Source organism: Antechinus flavipes, chromosome 3 (assembly GCF_016432865.1).
Source record: "Antechinus flavipes isolate AdamAnt ecotype Samford, QLD, Australia chromosome 3, AdamAnt_v2, whole genome shotgun sequence".
Lineage (NCBI taxonomy): Eukaryota > Metazoa > Chordata > Mammalia > Dasyuromorphia > Dasyuridae > Antechinus > Antechinus flavipes.
Genome location: NC_067400.1, coordinates 517,227,610 through 517,235,944, shown reverse-complemented (window position 1 = coordinate 517,235,944; position 8,335 = coordinate 517,227,610).

The following is an 8,335-nucleotide window of genomic DNA, read 5'->3' as shown; positions in this document are numbered from 1 at the left end:
AAGCTGGAGGATCGCTTGAGCCCAGAAGTTCTGGGCGGCCATGTACTATGCTGATCGGGGTGAATGCACTAAATTAGGCATCAATATGGTGACTCCCTGATAACAGGGGATCATCAGGTGCCTAAGGAGGGGTGAACCAGCACAGGTTGGAAATGGAGCAGGCCAAAGTGACTGGACTAATTTACAATTTTACCAACAATATATGCATGTTAGTTTTCCTGAGGCTCCTCCAACAATAGTTATTTTCATTATTTTGCTCAGCTTTGTCAGTCTAGCACTTATGAGAAAGAATCACTCCAGTATTATTGTCAACTAGTTGCTTTAATTTGCATTTCTCTAATTATTTGTGCTTTGGAGCACTTTTTTTCCCCCATATGGCTATAGATAATTTACATTTGAGAACTTTCTTAAAGCACTTCCTGTTTTTATTCTTACAAATTTCAATTGGTTCATTATGTATCTTAGAGACAGATTTTTTCAAAGAAAATTAATGTCAAGATTTTTTCTTATCACCTAACTTCCCCTTCTAATCTTAGCTACATTAGATTTGTTCATGAAAAACTTTTTAATTTTATTAAATCAGAATTGTATATATTATTTTCTTTGATCCTCTCTTTCCCCATCTTGGTTATAAAAATTTCCTTTCTCTATAGATCTGAAATGTAATTTTCCCCTTATTCTTTTAATTGTTCACCATGTAACTATTTACATTTAGTCATGTACCCATTTGGAGCTACATGGTGTGAGATACTGATCTTTTTTCTGCCAGATATATGCTCAGTTTCCCTAGCAGCTTTTTCAAATAGTGAGTTTTTACTTTGACAGCTAGTGCCTTTCAGCTTATCAAATACTAGGCTACTATGCTCATTGGCTTTGACATGTTTGTATAACTAATTTATCCCACTGATAGATCTCTCTAATTTTTTTTAAAGCATTAGCAAATTGTATTGATTTCTTCTTTGGAGTATAGAAATCTGGTACTGCAAGGTTCTCTTCCTTCCCATTTTACAAAAATTGCCTTCCTTGAGATTCTTGAATTTTTGTTCTCCTATATGAATTTTGTTACATTTTTGTAATTCTTTAATATTTTAGGTAGTTTAATTGGTATGGTTTGGGATAGATAATTTAATGTAGGTAGTATTTTTCATTTTATCCTATTGTCTCAGCTTGCCCATAAGAAATTAATATTTCTCCAATTATTTAGGTATGTTTTTATTTCCATAATAGTGGTTTATAGTTGTAACCATATAATTCCTGTGGGAACCTTGGTAGACAGTTTCCCAAATATTTTATACATTCTGTAATTATTTTAAATGGATTTTCTTTCCCCCCTACAAAGTTTATTAGTAATCTACAAGAAGGCTTATGATTATATATATTGTTTTTCAGTTGTTTCAGTCATGTCCAGTTCTTCATGACCTCATTTGGGGTTTTCTTGGCAAATACATTAGAGTGGTTGCCATTTCCTTCTTCAACTCATTTTATAGACGAAGAAATGGAGGCAAACAGGGTTAAATGATTTGTTCAGGATCACATAGTTCGTAAGTGTCTGAGGCCAAATTTGAACTCAGGAAGATGTATATTCTTAACTCTAGGACAAGTGCTCTGTCTTCTGCATCACTTAGCTGCTCCTGGTGATTTATATAGATTTATTTTATATATGGTAGATAGGTGGCATAGTAAATAGAGTGCAGGACCTGGGGTCAAGAGGGCCTAAATTCAAATCTAGTTTCAGACACTTATTAGTTGCATGACTCTTGGCAAGTCGATTGATTTTGTTTGTCTCTGTTTCCTCACCTGTAAAATGAACTGAAGAAGGAAATGGCAAACCAGTCTAGGGTCTTTGCCAAGAAAACCCCAAATGAGGTCATGAAGAGTTGGACATGACTGATATGTATTGAAATGATGGAACAACACCTGATTTTATATTATGTATAAAATGAAAATTAAACATTAATTTTATATATGATACATATAAAATACATTTTTAATATATTCTAAATAATACAATAAATATGTTTACACATATATAAAGTGAAATGAAGTATTTGTTATATATGTAAATGAATATATAATAACAAATAAGTAAAATATATTTCATATTCTACAACTTTGCTGTAATTATGCATTATTTCAATCAGTTTTTTAGTGAATTAACTCTATAGAATGCTCTAAACAAATAATTTTTTCATCTGCAAAATCAGTACTTTTGTTTCTTCTTTGTCTATGTTTATTCTCTCCATTATTGGAGAGAAAGATTTCTAAAGTAGAATGTTTCTCTCTGATCACCCCTCCCCCTATATGTTTTGGTATATAGGAATAAATAGGGTATGGTCCCACTTGACAATCCTCAGCTCTGGTTAGTTCACATCTGAAATTTTGTGTTCAGTTCTAGGTGCCATAGTTTTGGAAAAACAGAAATGTTGGAGAGGACCCAAAGAATGGTAGGAAGCCAGAGAAATGAATGGTTTCAAGTTAATTTAATATGATAATCCATTTCAGAACACAGAAATTTTTCATCTGGAGAAGTCTTGTGGTGGAATGGTGGAACCCATGATAGTTGTGTTTGAGTATTTGAGGGGCCATCAATGGAAAAAGAACCAGATTTGTTCTCATTGGTCTCAGAGGACAAAACCAGGAACAATGAGTGGAAACTGCAAAGAGGCAATTTTGGATTTTGTGTCAGAAAAATGTCATGAGAGCTGTCCATTAGTGGAATGAAATATCTTAAGAGGTTGTGAATTCTCCCTCCATGGAGGTCCATAGGCAAAGACTAAATGACAATGTCTCTGGCATGTTGTAGAGGGGATTTTTTTTTTGAGACAGAGGTTAGATCAGATGCCATCCAGAATCTCATCTAAGTCCAACATTCCTTGATCCATTGGATTGATTGTGTATTGCCTATTTTAAAAAAAAGCACAATATTTGATCAGTGGAGATCAAACTGGATCAAATATTGTGCTTTTTTTAAAAATTGACTCAAAAGACTCTCTATAACAAGTTATCTCCCATAGAATTATTCATGGAGTATAGATGGTAAAAAGGTAGGAAAGAACTACATTGGTGAGATATAAATATCAAATAGAGATATTTACATTTGATCCTAGAGATAACAGGGAACAAGTAGAGTTTTTTGAGCATGGAGGTGACATGGTCATCTGTATGATTTTAAAAAGTTACTTTGGCCTCTGTATGAAAGATGAGTTGGAATAGGGAGAGGCTTGAGGTAGGGAGACCAAATAAATACAGATTAAAGGTAATGTGGGCTTAAGTGAACATAGTAGCTGTGTGAGAAAAGAAGAGGGGACATATGGGAAAGATATTGTAGAGATAAAAATGACAAGATTGGGAAGCTAACTGGATATGTGGGAGTGAGAATGAGCAGTCAAGAATGTTAGTTTGCAAACTCATTGTGACATGCAAAACATGTGTGTTTGGGGGGAATGGAAATGAACTCAGAGTGTAGATAGCCTCTTCAATGTGAGAAAGAAAGCAGAGCTAGCCTGTTTTGAATGATAATTAGAAGATTTAGAGAAATCTAGTGGAAAAAATGGAGAGAGGTGGTCTAAATGACTATTTTACTGAGTTCTTGTTGATTGGGTAGGCCCCCAAAGTAGTCAATAACACTAATATATTGTTGGTGGAATTGTGAACTGATCTAACTATTCTGGAGAGTAATATGGAAGTAAGCCCAAAGGGCTATCAAACTGTGCATACCCTTTGATCTACCAGTGTCTCTACTGGTCCTGTATCCCAAAGAGATCATAAAAAGAGGAAAAGGACCCACATGTACAAAAATGTTTGTAGCTGCCTTTCTTGTAGGGGCAAGAAATTGGAAACTGAGATGATGCTCATCAGTTGGAGAATGGCTGGATAAGTTATGGTATATGAATGTTATGGAATATTATTTTTCTATAAGAAATGATCAGCAGGAGGATTTCAGAAAGGATTGGAGAGACTTATGTGAACTCATGCTAAGTGAAGTGAGTAGAACCAGAAGAACATTGTCCACAGCAACAGCAAGATTATGTGATGATCAGCTCTGATGGACTTAGCTTTTTTCAACAATGAGGCAAATCCACTAGTTCTAACAGACTTATTAAAAAGAAAATTTAAAAATAAATAAGATTTAAAGTGTTTTCAAAGCAAAAGAAAAAAGTAATCAAAAACTTCTTTATATCAATTTTAAGGAAGGTTTCTATTGGAGTTATCCATCCCATGCCAGATCTGTTCCTGGTCCTGAGCTATATAAAATGCTTATATATACACTTGAATAAAATCATAGATGATATGCTTGCTTTATAAAATATAGAGATGATGTGAATATAAGAGGCATAGCTGAGCATTATCATTCCATGATGAGACAATAAAGGATAATTTTAATGTTTAGGTACAATTATCCTAAAATAACTTTAACACTCACACAGATCTGTGATCTCATTCATTTGAAGATTCCCCTTCCCCCTCTTGTGTGCGCCAATGATGCAATTTGTAAAACACTCAGGCTGCATATCATATGGTATTCTTGTCTATATCCCCCCTATATAATGTCACTGTGAGGTAAGATGGAGAGTTAACATGTTTGAGGTTTTCCTTGATTTCTCCCAACACTATAGGATATCATTGAAGCATCTTGTCAATCTATCTGTTCTTCATCATTTTTCATTTTCTTATCTACTCTTCCTGTCCTATATTTCTGTAACTTTTCCTTTAAAGTTGCTTGTGGATTATTTGTTACAGCCTGGTCATACATACCAGTACCATTGTGTAAAGACTACAGTATTCCATGTCTTCCTTACTAGTAACACTAATAGGATTTTGACATTAAAAAATAAATCTTTGTTTCTATAGGAAATGTGGTATCATTAAAATGGTTCCACGATTTCTCAAAAGCAAGCTAGCTTACTTTCTTTCTCTTGTTCAATTCTGGATCCAACCCATCATCCATATACACTATCTGTCCCACTATACAGTGCCTAGCCAAATGTATTTTATTAATTGGATAATATAAATTTTTCATTCATGTGGTCTGTCCTGCATGGTTCATTATGCCAAATTCTTTTCATTGATTACAAATATTTTCCAGGAAGCTCAGAAATGTTTTGGAGTTTGATGTAACTGGGATGAAGTAATCTACAAAGAGGAACATCTGGAAGAGCTGATCATTCAAAGGGAATCCTTTTTGAATTTGGACTCTGAACTAGTCCTCCTCCATCCCAGTGGCAAACATCTTTCATAAGTGCACATTCTCCTGTTTTATGTCTCATCTGATTCACAATCAGATGCTTCTTACGCAGGCTTAATTTTGTTATGTTTTTCAAGGAAGTTGTAATGATTTTTATATATAGATAAGAGACATCTAATTGAAAATGAGCCTTACGTAATGTTCTCTTTTGTTGTTTCTTTTCAAGCTATCAACTCTTCTTGACCCTATTTGGTATTTTATTGGCAAATTTACTGGAGTGGTTTGTCATTTCTTTCTCCAGCTCATTTTACAGATGAGGAAACAGAGGTAGAGTTAAGTGACATGCTTAGTGTCACATAACCAATAAGTGTCTGAGGCTGGATTTGAATTCAGAAAGAAAACTTTTCTATTCTATTCACTCCATCACTTGACTGTCCTTTTTTCTTTATATACTTGATCTAATCTGATTATTCTTCTTGGTTTTTGCTCACTTTAGTATCATTTTTAACTCCCCTGTAAGCATATCTGGGTCTTTGGTATAAGATCTCAACTGTGGGGCTTATACTGTCCTTGGTGGTGAAAACAATTTGTTAGAATAATTTTTGCAGATCTTTTCCATTTTTCTTCTCTTTGTTGTCTGCCGTTTTCTTCTTTAAGTGCTCTTAGGATGAGTTAGCTTAGTTGAATTTCTTATAAAGTTTTAAAAATTCTGAATGTGAAAAATACCAAATAAAATTATCATTACTATATATGTAAAGATAGGCAAGGGCAGGAGGAAGAGGTTGAAGACAGAGAACAAAGCTGACTTGAAATTGGTTTTATCCTCTGCTTCTTTATTGTGAGATGATACTGCTCATAGTTGTCCATGTATCTTTGTTAGATTTTACAGATGAGTCAATCATGAAATGTAGCATTCAAAAAAAAGCTATTATGAGCCAAGGATAATTAATAGAAACATAGTGTTCAGAGAAAGGTGTTATTAATCCTGATGCCCTTTACCCTGATTATACCATGTAATGTATTGTCTTCAGTTATGAGCTTTTTATTTTAGGATAGGCTCTGACAAGTTGAACCATATTCCAAAGGTACATTACTAGGATTTTTGAAGGATCAATAAGAATTGGCTCGGGGGGGGGGGAGAATATTTAGCTACAAGAAGAGAAGATTTAGGGAAATCATATATTAAAAGGGTTGTAATGTAGAAGAGAGACAAAATTTCTACTCAACCATGAATAGAATTAGAATAATGTATGGGCAGAAATTGGAGAAATGTAGGCTTGCTATAAGGAAACAATTTGTAACAATTAGAGGAAGAGAGGGAAAAAAGGAAAGAAGGAAGGAAGGAGTAAAGGGAGGAAATAAACATTTATCAAGTGCCTTTCATGTGTCAGGCATTATAATAAGCACCTAACAAATATGATCTCATTTGAACCTCAATACAACCCCACGAGGTAGGTGCTGTTATTATTGCCATTTTCAGTTGAGGCAAATAAAATGCTCTCCTCTTCATATTCTCCATTCTTCAAGCAGAATCTGGATAACTATTTGTTAGAGAGGTTGTATGAGAATATATACATACATATATATACATGTATATATATATACGTATATATACATATATATAATACACACACACACACACACACACACACACACACACACATATATATATATTACTATCAAAGAGTAGGTTCAACCAGAAAATCTTTGAGGTTCCTCTTAACTCTGAGATTCTGTGATTTTTTGTGAATGTCCTGGAGTGTCCATAGGGAAATTAAGGAACTTAGGCTATTGCTAGGACATGTTATCCAGAGTTCCCATATTCTTCTAATTTCATATTACTTTTCTTCATGTCGAGGAGTTCCAACCAAATTGGCTTTTGTCAGTTCCACCTCAATGGCTTTATACGTTCCGTTCCTTATGTCTTCTCACTGACATCTCTCAGAATCTCTATCTTCCTTCAAAGCTCAGCAGAGAGTTCAAAGAAGCAGCTGGTGCCTCTGTAGATAAGAGCACTAGATCTTGAGTCAGGAAGATCTAAATTCAAATATGCTGATCCTGTGATCCTGTGTGATCCTGAGCAAGTCATTTAGCTACTGTCTGCCTCAGTTTCTTCAATTATAAAATAGAAATAATAACATTTACCTCCCAAGGTGAGGCTCAAAAAGATATTTTGTAAAGCACTTAGAATAGTGGTTGATACATAGTAGACATTTAATAAATGGTTGATTTCTTCTTTCTGCAGCTCCTGATCCCTGAATTGTTACCATCTTCTTCCTGGAATTACTTTTACAATTCCCACTGTATTATTTGTGGGCATATTGTTTCTTCCTCATAGAGGGTAAGCTCCTTGGGGGCAGGGACTGTTTAGTTTTTGGTTAGGAAATGTTGAAGCAATGAGAGTATGAATGAAACAGTACAATAAATATCCAGAAAACAGTGGAAGGAGTTTGTAACCTGGCATGTAACAGGAATTGGAACTTGGCATAAGTGGTCACGGATTCTCATTCGAATATCAGTTTCCCTGCCAAAATGTCACATGAGCATGGATACATCACTTCATGTCCCTGTGCCTTATGTTTAAAGAATTCAACAACTTCTGTCCAAAAACAGACTCTAAAAGCTTTAGAGAAAGAATCTTCACTGACTCCTAGTTTTCACCATGTTTCCAGGCTGTTCCCTTCTGTCTCTTATTACATTCCAGCCACAGCCCCCAAACAAGATTTTCCCCCAGGAATCTGTCTGTTTCCAGTAGTTTCCATGCTCTTGGAGCCTCTGTCTGGGACACAGGAATGACTTCCAAAAGGCGCTATAATCACTACCAGGAGGTGGAGGCAACCAGGACGCCAAGCCAGAGCTACCTCCAGCTGGGTAGACTTGGCTTTGCAAAGGGGAAATAAAAAATTGAGGTAGGGAGAAAAAAGAGGGAGAGATAGAGAGAGGCAGAGAGTTTGAGACAGACACAGAGAGTTAGAAAGAGGAAAAGAAATAGTCAGAGAAGCCAACTGAGATGAAGAGTTACAGAGAAAAACAAATTGGCAAACAGAAATCAGAGACAGAACAAGAAACAGACAATTAAAGAGACTCAGAGAGAAACATCAAAAAAGCCAGAGACAAAGACAGTAGAGAGAAACAAAAAGGCAAGGAAAG